Source organism: Marmota monax, unplaced genomic scaffold, assembly GCF_021218885.2.
Source record: "Marmota monax isolate L192 unplaced genomic scaffold, Marmota_monax_Labrador192_F-V1.1 WCK01_AAM20220418_F8-fsc01108, whole genome shotgun sequence".
NCBI lineage: Eukaryota > Metazoa > Chordata > Mammalia > Rodentia > Sciuridae > Marmota > Marmota monax.
Window position 1 is genome coordinate 74,111 of NW_026693180.1, and position 23,702 is coordinate 97,812.

The 23,702-nt window shown below is 47.3% G+C and overlaps 1 long non-coding RNA gene and 1 other non-coding gene across 2 annotated transcripts; both read left to right on the top strand.

Moving 5' to 3' along the window:
• Positions 1-848: 848 nt before the first annotated feature.
• LOC124100477 (uncharacterized) lies at positions 849-6,965 on the top strand. The gene is made up of 2 exons (XR_009227948.1): positions 849-1,254; positions 1,848-6,965. It is a non-coding gene; the product is annotated as an uncharacterized LOC124100477 (long non-coding RNA).
• Positions 6,966-16,863: 9,898 nt separating this feature from the next.
• Trnat-agu (transfer RNA threonine (anticodon AGU)) lies at positions 16,864-16,937 on the top strand. Its single transcript has one exon. It is a non-coding gene; the product is annotated as a tRNA-Thr (tRNA).
• Positions 16,938-23,702: the final 6,765 nt, after the last annotated feature.

Consider the following 23,702-nt stretch of genomic DNA (forward strand, 5'->3'; position numbering starts at 1 on the left):
CCATGGTGGGTTGGGCATGACCATTCACCCAGCGCTGTGCTAAACACTCCACATGCACAATCTCATTTAATCCTAAATCTATATAGGAGGGGCTACTAGTGTCTCTTACCCTACATAGGGGGAAACTGAGTCAGAGAGTTTGGAACTTTACCCCAAATCTTTGGTTACTCCTTGTATCAGGACAGAGTGTTTACAGTACTGTTCTAGGCATTTTAATGCATTAACACCTCTAATCGTCATTACAATCCCATGAAATAGGAGTCATAATTAATGCAGTTTCACAGATATGAAAACAAAAGCGCTAAGGGATTCAGTAAACCCACCCGGCTCCCATAGGGAGTTAGTGGTGAGCATAGGGAAGGAATTCAGGGGGGAGTTCCGGTCTCAACCTTGTCCACATCACCGTCACCTGGGGGCCTTGCTGATACTCAGATTGCTGGACCCCAGCCCTAGAGTTTTGGAAACCCTTGTTGGGGTGGCACCTGTCGTTTCTGCGGCTGCAAGTTCGCAGGGGATGCTGGGACAGCAACATGCTAGTTGCAGAACCAGACTGCGAGAGCCAACGCTCTAGAGGGAGCTCTCTAACTCACTGCACAAGTTCTACTGGTCACCGAGTTCATGTGTTTTAAAAACTCCTCCTAAGAGCTAGTAAGAAGAAAAAAAAAATCTGGAATTTCAGAGATTCCCACGTAACTTTTTGCAAGTCGAGTCAAACAATGCAACACATTAGTCCTTTAACCTAACCAAGCGTTGGTGGAGCGTCTTCTACGCCCGTCTTTCTCGGATGAAGGCGGAGGCGGCACAGACCACGTGCACGGAGCCACCGCGACCAGGTACGGCCACCCAGACCCGGGTCCCGGCCCAAGGACGTCGGGGCAGCCCCACCCCAAACGGCCGGGCAACCACCCCGGGCGCCCGCCCAGCCAGATTTATGTACATTTCTTGATGTCCCTGTGTCCAGTGCGGAACAGTGTTGCACCTTACGTCTCTTGCCGGAGTAGAACCTACTGCACACAAACCCCCCACCCGGGCAGCGCCGAGGCAAAGGTCCGCCAGAACCAGGGGCGCGGGGCCGCGGCCATCTTGAGCGGGGCGCACCTCGCAGGTCGCGCGGGCGGGGCGGGAAGGGGCGCGGCCCCGGGACCCCGCCCCGCGAGGGCCTCTCGGGCGCGCGGGCGGCGGGCGCACTCGCGGTCGCACGGACAGCAGGAGCGCACGGACAGCAGCAGCGCACGTCCACTGCAGGCGCCGCGGGTGAGCCGGGCGCGCGGGGGGGCGAGGGTCGGGCGGGCTCGCGTGCGCGCTCCGCGGAGGGGACCGTGGCCGGGACTCGACGGCAGGTGCGGCGGGGACTGTCCGGCGGAAGGACAGCCAGCACGGGAGCCCGGGCGGACGACCTCGAGGGGCGCCCAGCGAGGCCCCACTCCGGGCAGGTGGAGCTGAACCTGTGCGGCCGGTCGCTGCGGCTGCTGCGCGACCGTCCTCTGCCCACTCTGTCTCCTCCCGAAGGGAAAGCGGAGCCAGGGCTGCGTGGACGCGCCCCTCCCGGTTCCCGGGCCTCTCCCGGGCAGTTAGTTTTTTTTAAAGTGTTTCTCCGAGGCTGGACAGCTGCGGTTGCAGGCCCGGGGCAGCGATTGCCACAGTAGTGAAACTTGCTGTGCGCTCGGGCGGCCCCAGGAGGACCGCGGCGGACCCCGCGCCGGCAGCCCCGCCCCGTCGCCGCTGCCCGCCCCCCGCCTCCCGCCTCCGACCCCGCGGGGCGGTGACTCACCCGGCGCCGCCCGGCCGGTTCTTAAGCCGCGCGCCGAGGGCTGCCGGGCGCGCTAAGGGCTTGTCTCTGACTCCAGGTCGCGAGAACTTTGTCTGCTGCTGCACAGCGGAGTTTCCGGGGGATTGAGTGAGCCCAGCAGAAACCGAAAATGCCGAAACCAGTAAGTTGCCCTGGTTCTGGGCCGGGTCACGTGCGCCAGGCTCCCCCTCCGTCGGGAGTCACCTGCTTGAGTGGATGGGGACAAGAACCGGGCGCTGACGGCCTGTCCCCTGACCATTTGTTGATCCTTTTGCGGGACGCCAGAAAGACACTATTGTGCTCTTCTCTCGCTAGGCCTTTTCTCCGTGAGTCCCCTTCCCCGAAGTTGTGGTCATTCTTGAAAATGAGGCGGAGGCCCCCTTTACCTTGTTTCTGTTTTTTTTTTTTTTAAAGTGCCTGCTAGTGCAACTTTGAAGTTTCTTAAAAAGTGCAAATCGCACTCTGGTGGTTTTCAACTACCTACACCTGCTGGTCCATTTCCTTCAACGGTCCGAAACCACATGCAGCCCGCACTTTCCCGGGGCGATTTGAAGGGCATTTGGGAGAGAAGACACCCTCTCTGCAGCAGGCAGCCTCCATACAGTCCGATTCCCACCGGGTCCGGGAGGCGCTGGCCTGTAAACCTGGGAATTTGCTGGTTACAGCAGGATTCCTATCTCTGAAAGGGTTTAGCGATGGACTTGAATTGCAGATGAAGCCGCCCTGGAGCTTGATAAGGACGCTCCCTGGGCTTTGGTCGTGTACTGCTGGTGAAGTCAGCTGATTCAAGTGCTGTGTTCCTGCCCCCCGTCCACGAGTATGATTTGATTGTGTTGAGATTGCTGACCAGGCCTGGGTGGTTGTAGGAACAGGTTCTTAGTGCTATTGCTTAGAAAGTTGTATATATTTCAGCGGGTGACACACACCTGTAACACCAACTGTTCCCAGGCTGAGGCAGGAGAATTGCGAGTTCCAAGCCCGTCTGGATAACTTAGTGAGACCCTTGTCTCAAATAAAAAATAAAAAGGTCTGGAGATGTAGCTTAGTGGTAAAGCGCCCCTTTACCACTGGTCAATCCTCAGTACTGGAAACAAACAAAAACTTGTGTATATTCCACCATTTTAACACTGGTGAGCTGGGTGACTTGGCACTAGCAAGAGGGTTTTACCTTTTTTTTGAGATTTGAGTCATGGAGAAAATATCGGGTCATTAACATTTATAATTAATGATACATAAAAATTTATTTCTAGTTTTTCAAATAATGTGATTCTTTAACCAATACTTTTGTGCCTTTCCTACTGTTAAGTTTTATGTTCCCTGAAAGGAATTCTTGATAAGAAGACTTATTTTACTATTAGGTTAAAAAAATTACTAATAGATTCAGACACCATAGACTTTTGATGTGAGTCATATTATTAAGATGACTGGTTCATGAGGCAGATGTTTTTTTTCCTATACAAAATTCTTCCTTTCATTTCAAAAGTGACACATAGCAGCCAAGCTCTACAGTGCCTGTGGTCTACCTCTGGCCTGATTGTAGCTCCTTAACCAGGACTGCAGAGTGTAGCAAGCTTGGGGATTTGGGCGGCGACGGGGGTCAAGAAATGAGCTTCTGGTGTGGTTTTCTGCTGAGTGCTAAGATAGTGCCCAGAAAAAACAGTGTTTCTGGTCACTACTTTTCTTTTTCTTTTCATAATTTGTAATTTCTTTTAGTCTTTTTCTGTTTTTTTTTTTTTAACTTCTTTTAATTGTGGTGAAATGTATGTAACACTTAATTTGTCGTTGTAACCATTTTTAAGTGTGCAACTCACTGGCATTACGTGTTCCTGTTGTTAAGCAGCCATCACCTGAACATCATCACCCCACAGTGACCCCCAGTACCCATTAAGCACTCGCGCCCCATTTCCTCAGCCCCCAGCCTCTGGCCACTACCATTCTAGTTTGCCTCTGTGAATTCAGCTACTCTGGGGACCTTGGTGTGGGTGCCTTTCAGTATGTGTCCTTCTGTGCCTGTTTCATTTCCCTCCACATGAATGGCCTCTTCAGGGCTCACCTGCTTTGCAGGTATGTCAGAATTCCCAGCCTTTTTGTCTTACAGCAGGTGTGTTTGAACTTCATTTTGATTTAAAGTCTTGGTGATGCCTAAGAATTTAAAAATTGTGTCTGACACAGGGAAGATGGTTGTAAAACTGCAAAGGAAGGCGAGTAGCCATCACCCTGTGTGTGTGTGTGTGTGTGTGTGCGAGTGAGCCTCAGTACCAGAGGAACTTTTTGAAAGGCTGTGTTTTATGTAATATATTCAGTTACTATTTTTGAATCTTATTGAGAGGTCTCCTTTTAGGTGAGCCAGACTTGTCTGCTGTGGAAATCCCTGCCTGTTCCTCCTTGGGCAGGAGAGAGTGTTACCATCTACAAATTATGTTAGGACCACCCTGTCTGTCATTGAGAAGGGCACAGTAGCCATCTCTAAGGTAGTTATGGAGAATCTAGTTTGATAGTTTTAAGTTTTGGGGGCTCTTCTGTTGGTTGTATTTTTGGATTTGATAAATGGTGAAGGTACGTTCTTCAGTGAGCTTCATCTTTTAAACAAAGGGCTATTGATTCTAATTATTCAGTCCCAAGTTAAGAATTTCACTTAGGTAGCTTTCATGGGATTGAATGTTTAATAATAGGATTAAGAGTCAATTACACTTAATGTATACATCTGAATAGTTGGGGTTTGGGGCTTCCACCCACCTGGTGATTGATTTACCTGCACTGAGAGGATGACTTTGTACATAAAACAGTATAAATGAAATAATACTCATTTACTGTACCTTAATACTGCTTCTGAAAGCACCACTTATTGAGGGGGTTGAGTGTTTATGTGTTTGGCCAGCAGGGTGCCCTACAAGAGGTGATGAGGATTCTGTCCTGGGGGGGGGGGGCACTGTCTGGAACCTGAACCAAGACACAGGCACACACTGAAGCGGAAAGTAGGGAACTCTAAGCTTTCTCAGGGGAAAGGAGCCTTAGTGGAGTGTGACAGGACAGACATCTGGTGGGGACAAGGGCGAGCCCTGGAGAAGCCCATTTCAGGGGAGGAGGGCTGTGGCCTGTCTGGTCTTGCTTTCCTCCGCTGCTTTGGGGCAGTATTCCGTGGGACTGGTGGACTTCCAAGGAGGGCACTCTGGTGCTCTGGCCTCCTTGGAGGACGGGGGTGGGGGGGGATTGACATGCAGGGAATGGTTCAGGAGGCAGTCCTTGTGCCACCTTCCAGGCCAGGTGACCCACAGAGTTTCTCCTCCTTCCTCTTTCTCACTCCCTGGCTTGCTTTTCTCATCTGATGGGAAAGCTTGGAGGTGAAATGCCTCAGGCACCAGGAGGTGTCTGAACTGTGTGGGCTGAAGGGTGTTAGAGGAGTTTAACATAAAGGGAGGTTTACCCTCCTTCAGAGAACTCTGAACATGGGTTCAAAGTCTGCCTGTGGCAGAGCTTGAGGAGAGTTTGTGAGATAACCCAGCTCTTTGAGAATAGTGCTTTCCACTAAGTATTTCAACAGGGACAGGATTTCCTGGATAATGGTTTTACTCCCCGCCCCCTGCCACCCTTCACCGAAGACACAGAGGACCCCTCTCCACCCCTCCTCCTTCACCATGGGCAGATGGTGAATGAGGTAGCTAAGATTTTGGCAGGTGGTGGTGAGAAATGCTGGCTGGGGTTGCTGGTTTGCCATCCTCACACCGTAAGGCATGATGAATATTTAGATTTCATCCGCTAGTTCAGCAGAGAGGCACTGAGGCTCCCAGGTGGCAGACACAGAAGTGGCCCTGTCATCATGGGTTTACCTTCTGGTTTGGGGACAGAGTAGTCATAGTAAATGCAGAGCCTCTGGTCTGGCTGTTGTGCCTGAGGTGTGTGCTGGTTGGGGGAGGTGAGACAGGTCAGAAAGGCGGCCCTGGAGGTGAGGGGCTTGCTGAACTAGGTGAGGACTGAAGGGGTTTGAATAGGGTGGGGAGGGGTCAGGGTGGGACTCCACCACTTGGATCTCGCCAAGTAGAGGACACTCTAGTTGGGTGCTAGGCAAAGCCTCCCGTGGCCAGAGAGGAAATCAGAGGTCAGGCCATATCTTACAAGCCATGTTCAAGCTTTTTTTGGTTTTGACCTTCTAGAAGGAGGTGACATGAACAGATTGGCCTTTGAAAAATTGACTAGAGGCTATAATGTAAGAGTCTGCAAGAGGTGGCAGGTAATGATTGGGTCTGGGGTGGTGGAACTGGAGAGAAGTGGATGTCCTGGGGGGCTCTTTGGGAGGTAAAACTCAGAGCACTTGGTGTGGGTTGAAGGTGCAGGGTGTGTCCACTGCCTCCTGGTTTCTGGCTTGCAGAACTGAGTGAATGATGGGCCCATCACTGAGATAAGGAACCATGGAGGAGGACCAGCTGTGAGGAGGGTCAGAGTCTGTTTTTGCACATGCTGTTAGGTCGTGTCTGTGGTGGGTGAAAGAAGTTCTTGCCTTCTTCAAATTTCAGCTTCACCTCCATGGTGCCAAAGAGAAAGAGAACCTAGACAGTGCCCACAATCCCACTCCTCATTCCTGTTTCTCTCCTGTTCCTCCCACAGTGGGCGCTTTTGTTACTGCCCTAAATGATAGCATTGAGATTTCTAACAAAATTTTGAATAATTTTGTAAGAACAAAATTATTTGTTAAGGGGCTGAAGTTGTAGCTCAGGGGTAGAGTGCTTGCCTGGCATGTGTGAGGCACTGGGTTCAATTCTCAGCACCATGTTTAAGTAAATGATTAAAAGGTCCATCAACAACTTAACAAATATTAAGTTTTGTTTTGTTTTGTTTTTTTAAGTTTGGGAAAAGAACACAGAATCACTTAGTGGATCATAGCTCTTTTTTGTAGTTTTTTTTACTTAGACTTAAACTTGATGTATGTTGGATAGTTAGGAGATTCATTAGGTGATTCACATGCCTGTTCTCTTTTAGTACCTGGATGTTTTCACTCTGAAGAAATAAAACCACAGTCAACTTTAAAAAGCAGGAACACACCTTGAATTAGCCTTTATATTTTATTTTGTTTCAGTAATAAACTCCTCAGCCTATTTGCATTATAACACCTCAGCTACTCTAGTTTTTAATTTAAGCACTAAATGTATTTGCTACCACTAATAAAATATGCAATATTTAATGAAGAGACCAGAAGGTTGCATTACTTCCCTCCCAACATACTTATCATCCATATCTGTCAACATAAGGGATAAAGATGGATTCCAAACTTTTTCTTAAGAAACCAAACAAAACCATTATGCAATAGTGTGACTTAGAAACTTTCTAAATGCTTAGTATGCAGTTAATAGACATTACTTTTTCAAATAAAATTAAAATGTAAAGAACCACAAAAGAATAATTTCATAATTTACTACTTAACCCGCACTTGGACAGGTCATTCAGTATTCGTGAACCTCTGTTTCTTTTGTTTGTTTGTTTTGGTATTGGGGATCGAACCCAGGGATGCTTAGCCACTAAGCTGCATCCAGTCCTATTTTTTATATTTTATTAGAGACAGGGTCTCACTGAGTTGCTAAGTGGCTGAGATTGACTTTGAACTCTCACAATCCTCCTGCCTCAGCCTCCCAAGCCTCTGGGATTACAGACGTGCGCCACCACGCCCAGCTGAGCTTCTGTTTTGTAGTCTTTAAAATGAGAGTAAAGACAGTGTTTAAGTGAAGAGGGTATCAACGTGAAACTCACCTTTGTCTATGAAACCTAAACACTTTATATCCCCGGAGCTTCGTGTGTCCTGGGTGCTTTCTCCCTGGCTATATTTTACACACTTCAATGCAACCCATTGGTTAAAAGTTGGGAGTGCCAGTGAGCCAGGTGAAGTTTGTCCATGCTTCCCAAAGAAACAGCCACAGACGTGTAGTGAGAGGGGGAGTCTCTGACTGTTCTTCCTTTTGCTATATCCCAGATGTCAGAATTCTTTGGGCTCCTTCCTCCTGTGTTGGAGCCCTGACATAGGCCATCGTGTGCCTGGTGCTAGACAGTGAAAATCAGATGGGCTTTGCTTTTAAGGAGTTCTCAGTCTAGTGGGGGAGGCGAGGGTGCAAGCAGGGAACCACAGTGCATTGCACCAGGAGAGGGATGTACCAGGCAGGTGGAGCCAGGCCAGGCTGCAGGTCCTTGGGGTCTGGGGGATGCAGGGGCAGAGGGTCAAGGGTATTTCTGATAGCAGAGGGCATTCCATTTTCCATTATTCACTAAGATAAATAATGATGCTGTTTCACGTGAAATAGAAACACTTCACTGACACAGTTATCCCTTTAATATATATAAGAAAACAAACCTTAAAGGCAATTAAAATTAAAAATTTCTGACCTTGACCCAACTGTTACCAATGAGCGAGAGGAACTGATGTCACCGGCGGGTCAGACTACACTGGTCAGCACAGGCGTATCAGATTCTGCTTATCTTTTTGTTGTTTGAAGTCGCTTTCCACATCCTAATTTTGTTTTCCATCTTCACTAGACAGATCAGCTTACCATTGCTGTGTCAATGGCTGTCGTATCAGATCATGTAAATAATTGTTTTCATTTAAGGATGGAGCACAGCGATTATCTGCAGGCAGGCACTAACTGTGGCCAGTTTTTGTGAGGTCTACCAGCAAAAGATGGTTGCTGCATTTTTGCAGGGTTCTTTTAGAAACAACAACATTATGCAGTAGTCACCAAATAAGGCCCTCAAAGCCTAAAACATTTACTCTCTGATCCTTTACAAAAAAAAAAAAAAAAAAAAAAATTTTTTTTTTTTTTTTTTTTTAGCAACCCTGCTTCTAGGATAAAGGCAGTTATTGTGAAGACCTTGTTATAAACTTGTGTGTATTGTATGGCGAGGCTAATATTTGGAAACGGAGCCACCTCATTGGTTGCAGTTTTAAAAAAACTGTTCTCAAAGAACAAAGAACCAGTTAGCCAGTACAAGTGCATCAAGCCCGAGCATGGATGTCTGTTGTAAAAACTGTCACCTAGGACCAAGGTTGGCTGGTGCTGAGGTCATATTTTAAACAAGGCTGTTGATGGTGGCTGTTCTTTGTTCTATAGAGAAGGTGGCAGTATCTTGTGTCACACCTGCTCCCCCAGCATCTAATGACAGACTTCTGGCATAAGCTAAAAGAAAGCAATTTGTACCTGATATTTGAGTTGGAAAGAGAATGCTGTATAAATGAATTGCTTTTATATCGTCATTTAAAATTAACTTTCGACTTAGGCTAGTCTTATGCTAGTGAATTTCTGACTATGGACAGTTTTATCATTCAGTCCCAAGTTTAGACCACCCCATCAAATCCAGCCGTGCTGCGCCCACCCCTTGCCCCACCGTGCTGTGCTTCACAGAACTTATCTTTGCGTTCAGTGCTTGTTTTTTTTTGGGGGGGGGGTCTTGGCTTTCCTGGCTACAAAGCGAGCAGCAGTTAAAAAAATTTAAAAAGGCATCATTGTCTGCATCTAGAAGGAACTTCAAATTCTTGCTCTATTGGCAGGTAAATTGGGGTGGACCACTGGGTGAATGCGCTGCCTCCTGGTGGGTAGTCTGGGGCAGGCTTCTTCAGCTGCCTCTCCCCGTGCCTGTCCACCAGGGCCTGTGAGCCCACCCATGAGGGCTGAGGGGCTGCCTCCAGAGCACCTGGCCTGGCGCCTGGCCCTGATCGGAAGGGCCTGTGTTCTGCTTGCAGCTGCTGAGTTCTAATCTGATTAAAAGCTTTACCGTCTCATGATGGTCATTCTTTCCCCTCCAACTCTGCCTCATGAAACGGTACAGTCAGTGGACTTTACCTCACTGTCGGTCCTTCTCTCCCACCATAAACGCCGTCCACACCCCTCCCACATACAGAGCACTCCTGTGCCAGGGTTTACTTCCTGGTGAACTAAAAGAGCCTTTTGAAGGATTACCTCCCCTTCCCCTCAGTCACATCAAATGATGGCCCGGCGAGTGTCCATCCAAAATGCATGCCAGTCTCAAATGCCCATTGCCCCACTCTCTCAGTGGCCAGAGGCCCAGGAAGGTAGACCCAGGTCTAAGTACAACAGCCTTTGTGCCCAGAGTCTAAAGGGAGCAGCATTGTCCTCGGCCCCTCCCCAGGCTGCTTTGAGAAGCTCACGTTGTCACAGGAGAGGCAAATATCAATAATGCCCCGGAGAGGAAGAACCTACTGCGGGTTCTCATCCAGGCTTTGCCAAGAGGCGGAGTTGTTTTTATTCTTTTACTAACTCAGTTGGGCAAAGTGACCTGTGAGTGGGCAGATGTGATCATTTTGGTTTTGGTAAATCACCTTTGTGTTGACCCACGAGCCAGGATGACCTTTCTCCAAACACTTGTTTCGGGTGGATTTGGTCAGAGCGTGTTGCCATCTGCTGGGCCCCATTGAATTCTTCCACCATTTCTTGGGTGCGCGCTTTCAGGAGAACTGATTGTTGCGGTAGTATTTCGCCTATTGCCGCATCTGTAAGTTCTTGTGCGATGTGTTTTGGAAGACGATCCATCCTCACCCCGTGTTCTTAGAGAACCCTGAACCACAGATCGCTGGTGAGAGCTTAGAGAGTAGATATCATGTTGGAATCTGCCTCCGAGGACTTTGTTACTGTGTCGGTATGGTGTTCTCATTAGGGTGCTGCGTTGCCTTAGTTACCAAATGAAGGGTGTCGCATCTGGTGCTGAGGTGGTGGCCTACATAGCACATTGCCATTTGGGTGACACTCTTAAGTGGGCCTTAGACTAGGCGGTAGGGAGGCGAGAACCTGGCTGGACAGGCCCATGTGGTAATCATCCGAAAACAAGGTCAAAACGTGCAGTGTGGGACTTGAATAGGTCAACTGTAAAAAGATGATGTCTATCAAGCTGGGAATGGAGGCGCTCACCTGTCTTCCCAGCATCTTGGGAGGCTGTGGCAGGGGGATGGAAAGCTCAGGGCCAGCCTCAGCGACTTAGTGAGCGAGACCTTGTCTCAAAATAGAAAATAAATTTAAAAAGATATGGTGGTGCAATGGGGGAAAGTGAGTTGACTGAGTTTTAAAAATTAGGGAACTGGTTTTGGATTGTTGGATATGATAGTGGGATTATGGTTTTATATACATTCCCCCTTGCCAGCTGGGGATTGAACCCGGGGACTCTTGACAGTTGAGCTACATCCTCAGCTCTTTCTCATGTTTATTTTGAGATAGGGTCTCACTGATTTGCCCAGGCTGGCCTTGAACTCTCATCCTCTTGCCTCAGCCTCCTGAGTTGCTGTGATTACAGGTGTGTGTGACCACACCTGGTGGTTTTCAGGTACATTTTAAAGCCCTCTGGTGCTGCGTGATGACGTTTTAAAATATGCAAACAAACCAAAACATTGGTTCTCTTTCTTAAACTGTACAAAGAGTAAAGAGCAACACTGGAGAGTCAGTGTGCGGCCAGGAGGAAGCCTGTGGAGGCTTACTGTGTCGTGGGGTTCCCTCTGCTTTGGGGAGTGTTCCAGAACTCCCACATGGAGAGCTTGCTTTTTAAAGCCTATTACAGGGACAGAGGGGGTGGGAGACTTCGCTTTTGCTCCTCAGGAGAAGTGCCAGTCTTCTTCGGGTGGGAGGAGCCAGCAAGAGGGAGTCCCTGCTGCGAGGGGCTGAAGAGGCGCTGTGTGTGGGACACCCCTGTGCTGGACCACGGAGTAGCTGGAGTCCTCCCGAGGGCCATCTTACCCCCGTGCGGGTGTTAAAGGAGGTCTCCTCAGAACTCCAGTTGACGTGGAAGCAGGAGGAACCGTTGGTTCCCAGCTGTTCACTGGTATTCTGATTTCCAAGATTTTTAGGGGGTGAGAGAGGGAGATGCTTTGACCCAGCTGGGAACAGGACATTGTCTTTATAGCAACTGTCTCAGACTTGAACATTGGGATTGAACATAAAATGCAAGACATCTACTGACTGGGATCTTATGCAGTCCTTTTAAGATGCCACGTACCATCTGTGTTCTGTCAGGGTGGACGCCGTCCATCGGAGCAGGTGGGGGAGGCATTCCTCAGACCAGGAGCAGGGTTGGGGCTGGGGCAGGCGCTGAGAGTTGTGAACTGCACACCGTGTCCTCTTGCTCTCAAGTCAGGCAGTTACACACATGATCATAATCCCATCATGGATACAACATACAGCGCTATTGCCATGAAGTGCAAGTCAAAGAGTTTGTTTCTGAAGTCAAAAAGTTTAACTTTATATGACTTCAGAAACAAGGGTGATTTAAAAGTGTAAGTTTTTCTTGGGTTTTGCTTATTCAAGCAAATTTTGTGATCTTGCTTATTTAGTTTGGATTTTTAAAAAACAAAGATACTATGGTCTTACTCTATGTTTGATCAGTGCCAAAAGAAAAGACTTCATGGGCAAGTTCAGATAGCTCCTGCATGTGTGGTCCTGATTGGGGGCAGAGACTGATCTCAGACATGTCACTAGATTTAAGTATGGCTTATTTTATATGCCCCTCCCTAAAACAGCAGGTCAGCAAAGGAACTGATGTCGGTTTGACAACTTCCCCAGGCTCCCCCCTAATGTCATGAGAATGGAAAGGGAAAACTCTTCACAGGCTTCTAAATTTACAAAGAAAATAGTGCTTTCCAGGGGGTTAGTGGGTCTAGTCGGCAAGCTTTTGGTTTCCCTGATTCATGAGTCTAGAATTAAAACTCGTGATAGCATGAATTAGCCCTTCCGTCATTCCTTGTCCCTTGCTTTTTGTCCTTTATGGAATCCTGTAATTTACTAGACATTTCAGGGAACTAAATCAGTGCCGAAGTACGGGACACACCTAGTAAACCGGAATCACATGTTATGGACCTACAACTTCACAGGTTTGTTAGCTAAAGAGAAAGCGACCTTGAAAGAGACGGTAGTTTGCCTTCCTTGGGGTGGGGAGAGAAGGATGTAGACTATTTGTATTTCTTTAAAGAATCATTTCTTTTGCAGAATGTAGTCTCCTTTGATGCTTCCTTTCCCCTCTAAGAATTTTAGTTTAGTTCCCCTATTAAATGTGCACATCCAACCCGTGTCATTCCCACTATGGACGGAGTTGGTCGGTCCCTACTTACAGAGAGGTACAGAAAAGGGATCTTGGAAGTTAACAGAAACGAACCTTGAAACTTAACAGGTCGTGGGTTCAGGAGCGGTATTTTCACACACCATCAGCAGGTCCCCAAATGCCCGCCGGGGTTGCCGTGCCGCACCGGGAAGCAGCTGCCATCTGCCCTCCCGCAGCAGTGCTTAGCCTGCTAACAGCCGGCAGGGCCCGGCAGGTTTTGAAGTAGAGGAACTGGCCCCTTTTTCATGTGAGTGCTCTGAAAGCTCCTTCTGGTTCTAAGGTCGTGATTTTCTCTAATCATAATGAGTACAAACAGGACTGGTTTGTCTGCTTTGTGTGTTTGTTAAGCAGCCCCAGCCTGTCAGGAAGTGGGTCTGGGGACAGGAAGTGGCTCACTTTCAGAAGCAAAAAGGAGCTATTCAGAAGGATGTGAGAATACATATTCTTGAAGTTATGGGATACATATTGATCTGCACACTTCATTTTTATATTCATAGAATTTCAAAATTTTTTCAGCCCAAGAACTTAGAAATAGAAACTTTTTGTCTTAAAAGCTTGACTTAGAGATACACAACCTTGGGACTAACAAAGGAGCTACACAGATGTAAATGTTTTCAGTGAGCAAGAGTTAAGGAAGTTGCTTAAATGGTTTTTGGCCCCACTTTCTTTCCTCTGTCACTAAGAAGAAGTCAGCAGGCCAGCTGCAGGTGCCTGCCTGTAATGCCAACTACTCTGGAGGCTGAGGCAGGAGGATTGCAAGTTTGAGGCCTACCTGGGCAACTTGGGAGACCCTGTCTCCAAAAAGAAAAAGGAAAAAAAAAAAGTCATCAGACTAGAACAACCTTACACCAAGCAGTGCCCATTCAGAGTCTCCCTACAAAGCAGTTAGTTATACCTCGTCACTGTTTTACTTGTTCCACTTAAAACATACATTTATTCACAAAAACATAACAAAGTAGATACCAGCAGCATAGAAGAAGTCATTGGGAAATTCCAAGACCCAGCTTCTGGGTTAGTACTCTGCACTGTTGGCGTCTGTCCCATGGTAAGAGTTTGACATCTACATGTTAAGCTCAGCCTCACGGTAGACGAGGGGGAGGAGTGAGAGGAGTTTGACAGAGGAAATGAGGGGGGTGGCGTGTTAATTTTCATAATTAAGGTACCCGAAAATTTCCTTAACGTGCCTCTGGCCTTTCCATAAGAGGAGGTGGGTGCCTGCCCCGAGTCAGGAGGACCACGGAGCAGGAGAGCATCCCAGACCTGCCCAGGCTCTGTTGCCCCTTGTCAGGGGTGGATGATGTATGAGGGTTTGTGCTTGAAAGACACAAAAGACAAACTTGTCATGCTGCAGTACAGAAGTGTACAAGTCTTCCAAAATGAAGTTGTGAGGCATTCATAAGTAATTAGCTGGTAGGACAAGCAGAAATGCACCAGTAAAAATCTTTCATTGACACACAAAGATGGGGGGGTTGCTTGGTGACTGTCCTTTTTGCCAGACCTGCTGGCGGTTAAAATTTGAACCAGTGGCTCTTCGAAGTCTCTTTTATACAAGTTAAGATTGACTCACACTTCCTGAAACTAAGTAAGGACTGTGCTTAAATAGAGCACAGAGCTCTGGTCGTACCTTCGGAGCTTTTCATGGTTAAGTTGGTGCCTTTGACTTTGACCTCTGTGGTTGCACTTGGTTTTCATTAGTGATTAGCACCTGGGCAGAGCTGACCAGAGTGCTTGCACCTCCCTGGAGGGTGCGGGGGAGGCCAGGGTGGTTTGAAGGCCCTGCCTTGCCCTGGGTCAGTTCCTGATGGACACTGCCCACAGGGAATGCAGTCATCCCAGCACCTACCCATGTGCAGAGGAACCTGAATTCTCTTGGGTTAACTTTCTGAGGCAGTGACCACTGTCACAGGGATGGCTTCTGCAGTGGAGGTCTACAGCTTCGTCGTAGACGCCGGGAGTTCTGAGAGCCACTGGTACTGGCCTGTGCTCAGCACTCTGCCAGCAGGACCATTTCTCAGGGACTTCATGTTCCTGGGAACAGCGCAACTGTCTTCTGGTGGTTCCTAGGAAAGTTGAAGGGTTAACAGGACTGTGCACCAGCACTTTGACCTTGGTGGGGGTGCTGTCTAGTAGTTGTCAAAGGTGTGACAAGTGGACTCTTGTCCGCTCTGGCATTTGATGGTTTATTATTCTTATTACTCAGGCAACAAAAGACTAGTGTATGTGCTGCTATTGTATAGTTACAGGGGATTTCCTACCAGAACATGAGAACATACCCTTTATCCTACCCATGTGTCTTTGTTGGTTTGTTTGTGCTACAGACAAAACTGTGCACAGAAATCATTCTGAATTGCTTGACAGTTTTTGTCATGTGCAATTAATTTGAGGCTGGCCTTTGTTAATGTTCCTAAGCCCATAGATGAAGCAGCTTTCTGCATGCTGGTGGTGTTTAACCTCGAAGGAGGCAGTATGAGATGATGATCGGGGATGACTTGGAGATGGAGAGCTTGCTAGAAAGGATTAGCAGTGTGATCATCTTCATCCATGGGGCTGCAGATTGCCTTAGGATTATTTCATTAGTACAGCATATTTATCCTGATAGCTCCCACCTTTTCTGCCTGCCAGCAGGAGTGTTTACAAAGTCTGGTGATAGAGCCAGAGCTTCAATATGTGCTCCTGGAAGTTTTCTGGCCCAGGCTGCCTTTGGGTGCTTGGTGACAGATGGCTCTTGCCATGGGTGAGGATTAGGGAGGAGCCACTGTTGCCCACTCTTGATTGACAGGTGGTGTGGTGCCTTCGCCAAGCACAGTGTCAGGTTACTGCCGTAACTGATCTGGATGTGCGCCTCACTCCATTTAATGAGAAAATGTTTCAAGGGCCACATTTCTGTATTACACATCTTTTCTCTTGGCAGCGGTGTTTGAGAATGTTAACGTGGAGATTCTTGTTTGTGTCTGCTCAATCCTTAAAGAATGATGGCTCTTCACAACAGGGAGGTTTTGGGACTGCCCTTCTGGGGTAACAATTGGACACTTCTGACCCTGCTTGCTAGTAACTGTAACAGTGTAAACATGGCCATTGGAGTTTCAGTTGCAACTGTTTTATATAATTTAGTTTTTTCTATAAACAGTTGTATGGCAAGCAGCATTACATGTAAGAAAGACGCATTCGCATTCGTTTTGTGTAATAGATGGAAACAAGGTTATCTTGTAGGAATTAGCTGTTGCTGTGACACCCTACCAATGCTGGTGACACTCTACCAATGCTGATGACACCCTACCAATATGCTGGTGATGTGGATAGAGGGAAAGCAGTAATTAACCCGCACCCCACAAACATTCCACCTGTCCCTAGGGCCTTCTGCCTTGCCTGCCGGCTGAATTTGAGGAGCTGCATTTCTGCCCTAGGCCAGTTAAGTTTGCTAAGTTAGGGCTCCTGTTTTCTAGAGGTTGGTCACATGACAAATGCTATGACAGCTGACATTAGATGGGGGTTTTTCTTTCTTAAAGATGAGGGGATCAGGATTCAGAGGTGTTACAGGATGGGCTCATCTGTTGCGGGTTCCTAAAGCACACCTGTCCTGTGTGCCAGCGTGCCCAGGAGATCCAGGACAGACATGTCACATGGTCACTAGCACAGCGAGTGCGTTGGCAGAGGAGTCGGGCCTTCTGTACTTCCACTGCAGCCCAGGGCTTGTCATGGGCATCGCTCCTGGGCTTGTGGGGTGAATTCACAGTCCTGCCCCAACAGCTGCCCTCACCTGGGCCCAGGAAGCAGTGGGCTGCTTAATAATAAGTGCTGCAGGTGGTTCTTTTGACGGTTCCAGTGGGAGCCACACTAAGGGCCAGCAAAGGGGCACAGCTAGGCCACCTCACTCCAGTTTCAGAAAACAAATCTGGTGATGCGAAGTGCACGTTTCCCTCAGTAAAAGTCAGGGAGGGGTATCAATCCAAGAAGGTCTCCAGGGTACAGGAGGTGTTCACTTAGAATCTGTGTTGGTGGGCTGCGGATATAGCTCAGTGGTAGAGTGTTTGCCTAGTATGCACAAGGCCCTGGGTTCTAATCCCCAGTACCACATTTAAAAAAAAAAAAATCTGCCCTTGGGGTGGACTCAGAACACATTGAAGGCGATAAATGAAGAAAAGAAATTTTTTTTAATTTTTAAAAATCTTTGTCGTCTTTGAGTGCTGACTGTGGCGTGCTCACACCAGCACCCAAGTGCCCGCTTGGACCTAGGGAGGAGCGGGTCTGTTAGGGAGGGTCCTGGGGAGAGGCTGGTTCTCATTCTTGCCCTGGTGTGTACTGGGGGCAGCTCAGCAGTGAAGGAGAAGGGGCTTAGAGTCACGAGGCCACATGACTGCTGGCCTCCGGAGACCCAGCATGGCGCGGAGTCCCCAGTGTTTCAGTCCTGTGTTCAAGTTGGTGTGGCTGCTGGCAGTGTCTTCCCCAGAACATAGAGTGCTTTCCTTCAGAGCTTAAACAAAATCAGCAAGTTAAATTAAAAATGTGGTTTTTAAAAACTGATCTTACATTCCTATCACTCGGTTTCCCTCTTAAGACTTTTCGCTCTAATTAAACTGACAGCGCATTTGAACGTCCTGGTTTCCAGCTGCTTCCTCTTTGGAGCGCTAAAGCAGCAGGGAGCGAGTTTGTAAGTGGGGTGCTGAACCCGGCCCCACCAGCAGGGGGGCGGCCAGGCAGGGATGGTTACACAGTGGAATATTATTGGGCAGTAAAGTGAGAATGTTACTGGGTGTTAAGCAAGTCAGTGAGACCCTTCTCTAAATAAAATATAAAATAGAGCTGGGGATGCGGCTCAGTGGTCAAGTGTCCCTGAGTTCAGTCCCCGGTACCTGCTCCCCCTCAAAACATAATAATGGGAAAAGACTGTTCAGGGGTACAGGATGGGGTTCCTTTTCTTTCTAAAACCAGATAGCATTGGTTGCATAATTCTGTGAATGTACTAAATACTACTAAATTGTACATTTCAAATGTGTGAATTTTATGATATGTAAAAAAGCTGTTATAAGGGCTGGTTTGTAGCTCAGTGGTAGAGCCTTGCCTCCGTGTGTGAGGCCCTGGATTTGATCCTCAACACCACGTAACAATAAATAAAATAAAGGTGTTGCATCCACCTGCAACTGAAATTATATACACACACACACACACACACACACGAAGCTGTTATTTGAAGGTACTAGTGACAGCATGAAAATCAAAGTTCAGTTGTTTTCTCCATGATTTATTCAATGAAGTGAACCAAACAGCATCTGAAGAAGCTGCTGTAGTTCATCTGTCGCGGGGACCGGTTGCCCCACCTTGTTCCTCTTTGTGGGAGAACCTTACTGTATCTACTTCTCGCGGAGCATTTCCAAGCCTGCAGAAGGTCTTATCCAAATATTTGAAAACTGTTAGAAGTTGCTGAAGCGGCACCTTCGGCAGGGGACTGGAATGCTGGACAACAGCACTGACATTTTCATGATGCGGAAGGTCAGGCTCTCGTGGACTCTCGGGCTGATTGGACAGTTCCACTCAGGCTGATCTCGAGTGACTGCAGGTGTGCGAATGCAGAGATCAGTGTCATCCCCGAGTTCACTTCCTGAAATTCAGATGTTTAAATGCCACCGTTCGAATTCCCCTTCTGTGTTAAATGGTCTTCCTGACTCTGGAAGATGTGAGGAAAGTCACCACACTTGTCTCCCTGCAGTGCTCTGGCTCCTCGGAGTCTCTGTCCCTTGCCTGAAAGTTGTAGAGGGATTAGTCCTGGACCTGTCCCTCCTGTCTGAGCTCTTTGTACAGACAGTATTCCTTCTATAAAAAAGGAGAATAGAGGTTCAGAGCTTAAACAAAATCAGCAAGTTAAATTAAAAATTTAAAAAGGAGAATAGAGGTTCAGAGCTTAAACAAAATCAGCAAGTTAAATTAAAAATGTGGTTTTTAAAAACTGATCTTACATTCCTATCACTCGGTTTCCCTATATTTTTCTAAATATGATTATTGTGAAAAATGTAACCTTAATTTTTAAATATTTTCTCCTGAAGGAAATGACACTTCCCAAAGGAAAACTTGCATAGCTAGATGTATACCAAAATGAGGGAAAGAACTGGGAAACAATTTGATGGGAGCCAAAAATTGAGCGATTACTCACTGGTTAGAAGTAAAACACCATATTTCATTATCAACTCGGTGCCTCCCCCCATTTCTCAGATTCTTAGAAGGTGTTTGAGAGACCATTTGAACAGTGAAGCTGGAAAGACTCAGAAATCGTGTATTCCCAAGTGTGTTCTGAAGAACCTCGGCTCTTGCCCTGGGGAAGTCCTGCTTGGGCAGAGCCGCCTGGGAAGCCCAGACTGGGCCCTCCTGGGATTTGCTGTTTGCCTGAGTGTAGCAGAGGCATTCAGAAGCCTTTTGGCTAAAGCAAAAAGAAACTTAACCACTCGAAACATGGCCCCCGCCACCGTCCATCCCGCTTCCCTGTAAAAGTCAAAGAATTTTCCAGAGAACTACACGGTCTCTGACTTGGTGGTGTCCAGGGCCATGCAAGCAGTTTTCAAAAGCTGCAGATGAGCTGGGAGGTCCCTCCCTCACTGGCCACTGGTTTCCAGCTGCTTCCTTCTGCCCGCTCTCCCGAGCTGTCCAGCCCTGAGAGCGGAGAGAGGGCGGCTGGGTTTATTGTGCTTTAGCAGAGTGAACTCTTGGTGAGTTTGTTAAAAACAAAACAGGTTGGGGTTTAAGGCCTTCAGTGTTGGTGCGGCATTGGCGGACTCGCAGTGCTGTCTCATTTCTGCCTGAGAGCTGTCCCCCTGTGGAAACTCCAGACGAGGTGTGAGCACTTCTGGGTCCGCATAAACAACCTGGCCAGCTTCGGCTAGCATTCTAGTGTTATTTTCCTCCTTGTGGTCATCTGTGGGCATCCTCCTGCCCCAGCCCCAGCCACCTGAGAGGGCTCTGACAGTGCTCCGACATCACAACCTCCTCTGGGCTGGCCACCCACCACCTCCGACCCAGCAGTGTCCAGGCCCTCTGCAAATCAAGTGGCCCAGGGGTGGGGGGGGGTCATCTACTTGGGGTCCTCAGTAGAAAACATACAAGTTCTGATCGTTACGTTCCAGTGACACCCTCCCCAAATTTGCTCCGAAGCACTTGGGTGACTTTAAGAAATAGATCCACAGGGCAGCGTGGCACACGCCTGTAATCCCAGGGGGCTCGGGAGGCTGAGGCAGGAGGATCGTGAGTTCATAGCCAGCCTCAGCAAAAGTGAGGAGCTGGCAACTCAGACCCTGTCTCTAAAAAAACAATAAAAATATGGCTGGGGATGTGACTCCGTGGCTGAGTGCCCAGTACCACCACCACCCCCCAAAAAAGAAATACGGATCCCTGGATTGTATCCCAGAAACTGGGGTGTTTGAAAAGCAGCTCTGGGGGTCTGATTTGGGAACCACTGTAGTATATGGTAGCCACTGAGGCCTCTCCCTTCTGGTTCATTGGTAAGATGTTCCTGGGCGGGGCAGCAGTGCCCACAGAGGCCTGCACACTCCTGCTATTTAGTTGGTGTTTGTAGACTGACAAGCCCCAGGGCGTGGGAGGTGGCCTTGTGCAAGTGTCAAGCCTATGGGACATTGGAGCAAAGCTGTTAGTCATCAGCAGGTTCTGTGGGTAGACTGAGCTGAGCTAGCCTAGAGTTAGAACAACAGGCAGTGTTTTAAAAAGAAGAGGGACTAAACAAAAGGTTGGTAGAGTCAGGAGTAATTAGGTTTTCATTAACTTCATTAACTAAGACAAACAGGTTTTTGTGTTCAGCATCTTCACACATGAATGTATGTGTTATGCACTGTACAGGTCAGTGGCTTGGCCCTAATATGTGTGAAATTCTATGGCCATTTTTCATTTCAAGAAATGTGTTTTTAAAAAGCTTTACTGGGTAATTTTGTTTTGTTTTGTTTTCCCAGAAACAAAGTTCATTCCTATTTTTGTTTTTAGGCATTTCTCTTTAAAACACGGATATTCTGGCAATAGATGAGAAACTGAAATAAAAACCAACTTCACTTACTATGTTAGGCAGCTATGGGAGGGGAGATTTTGCTGGGTTTTTTTTTTTTCTTTTTCTAAATATGATTATTGTGAAAAATGTACACATATTCACTACTCACTTCCTTTGAGGGGTTCGGGCCTCTGCAGTACCAAGCTTTCCAGGTTTGTGTTCAAGGTAAGTCATCCTGTTCTGAAACTCATTCTAAAATTCTGAAAGTACAGAGCTATTTTTTTTTAAATTATTTTTAATCATTAGATTACTACTTCTCTGAATTTATTTATAAATTTCCATTATAAACATTTGAATGTGAGTATGTCTAGTTCCCTGCGTGTTTTAACATTTCAGACCTCTGGATGTGACTTTGTGTCTTAGCTTCAAGTGGCACAGCACATGGCAGAAAGATATGAATTATTGTCATCTGCACCATCACCCACCGGCTGTGCGGGCATGGAGGGGGCATATGAGTAAAATTAAACTTTAATCACCTCTACCCCCTAAAATAAAAAGTATGGATTTTAGTTTTTCGGCAAGCCTAAGGTGGATGAATAGCACCCTTTTGGGGGTTAGATTTTAAATGCCTAATTGCATACTGTGCATGTGATTGTGTTGCCTTCAGTATGGCTTTTGACAAAAGTGAATGATTAGTGGGAATTACCCAGACAATAAAAATTGCAGATAGACACTCTTCTCCCTGGTCTTTGCCCAGATTAGGTTTGTGTGGTGGCCTCTTCAGGCCTGTGGACTTGCCGGGCCGTCCTCACATGCATCAGAACCACACAGTCCCCCTTGATTTCCTTGGCACTGTTGAAAAGCACCAGCCTGCCTCCCCACACGCTGCGCCCGCTCAGAACAGTAGCTCACTGTGGAAACCTAACACCACGCTGAGAAAGAGAGTTGGGAGTTAGATGTTTCCCTAATTGCTAAAACCTGGTTTCTTTGAAGCCTCAAAATATATATGGAAATGGTCTTCTTACCCTAGTAAATGTCTCATTTCATGCTTTGGTGAAAGTTTATACCACATTGCAGCACATTATTAAAGGTCTGTAAAACTGAAAATAATCTTCATGGTCTCTCTAAACACAGAACTGCACAGCATGCTGTAGATTGTTTGAGCAGAGACTGAGTAGAGCCCCTACCTGCCTGCACCAAGCTTTTGGAATGGGGGGGTCAGGGGGGCTGGGGTGGGCTGCTTTTTGGTGTTCCCGGGATCACTTGTCCTTAGTAATGGGCTCAGGAACACGGAGCATTTTGCAGTGCCTGGGGTGGTCCTGCAGGATGATCCCTTGTGCTGTCCAGAACCCAGGAACACCCTCTGCAGGAAACACTGGTGGGGTCACAACCAATAAGCAACACACACCCCCATTAATTTAAGCAGCTTGGTCATTGACCATTAGCACAGAGCTGGTCACCTGTCACTTAGATTTCATTAGCACTCCTATCTCAACCTTGATGTAAAGATTGTAGAGTTGGGCTGTTTATGAATCTGTACAAATATCAAAATCAATTTGGTAATTTTTTTCTCACATTTGTAAAGTGAGAAAAAAATCCTGGTATATGCCCAAATAAGACCTGGGGTGGTCTTCTTTTTTTTTTTTTTTTTTTTGTTGTTGTTGTTGTTGTAGATGGACATTATGCCTTTATTTTATTCATTTATTTTTATGTGGTGCTGAGGATCAAATCCATGTAAGCAAGCCCTCTACCATTGAGCTACAACCCCAGCTCTTAGGGTCATCTTTTGTTGAGGCCAGAACTGAGCAGGAGAGGGAAATCCTGTTTGCTTCTTGCGCTGGTCCTACTGTGTGTGTGTGTTGCTGGGGATTCAACCCAGAACCTTCACCGATAGGCAGGTGGGCCTCTGAGCCCAGCCTCTCCTCCCCACTCTATGTGTACTGCATGCCAGAAAGCCTCCAGTTGCTCCTCAGCCTTGCCACCTGTGTTGGGGGTTCGGTACCAGATGGCACGGTTTCCCGTGGATGTTGGAACATAGGTAAAGGATTTGTGGAACAACTTGTCCAACTAAAACTTGGCAGAATGGCCCGAGCTGCTGCTGCTGCTGCTGCTTCTGCTTGGGTGAAGTCGCGTGGTGAAGGTGCGGATGTGTGCACTTACAGGGACCCGCTCGGCTTCATTTCTGAGTTCACCTTGGACATTGCTGGGTCATCACAGCTACCCTCAGTATAAAAGTATTCCTTATTCTACTTGCCTTTTCAAAGGGTTGTGTGGACTTTTATCAAATATGAACCTGATTCAGAACATTTAAATAGTACATTTTAAGTTCCCATTCATTCCTGTTAATATGCTTTATTTATTTGCAAAATAGTCGATATCACTTTTTTATGGTGATTATATGCTTTGCTTTGAGATGACACTTTCTCAGGGTCCTTGATCTTAGGAGTGATCAGGACTTGGTCTGTTCTCTCCTTTGCCTCAAATCTGCCCTTTCCTTTTTGCCTTGACCAGGCAGGGGCTGTAGGTCTGCTGAGCTGGGGTTCCACTTCTGAATGGTTATGGAGGGCGTAGCTGGGTGTCGGATGCATGGCATCTGGTCACATTGGATGTGACTGGGAGTCGCGTTTGTTGGAGTATTTAACTTTGCCGCTGGTTTGCGCCTCTCACATGTGTCCTGAGAACCATGATTGAGAGAGATGCTTGCTGATTTTATGCTTCATAACAGCCTTTTTAAAAAAATAAATTATTATCAGCAAGAAATGAAAGAAACTTAGGGTTTTATACTTTAATATGATTAAAGACTTTAAAACATCTTTCATCTTGCTCTTCTGTAAACTTTAGTTCTTTTAATTTGTGGACTTG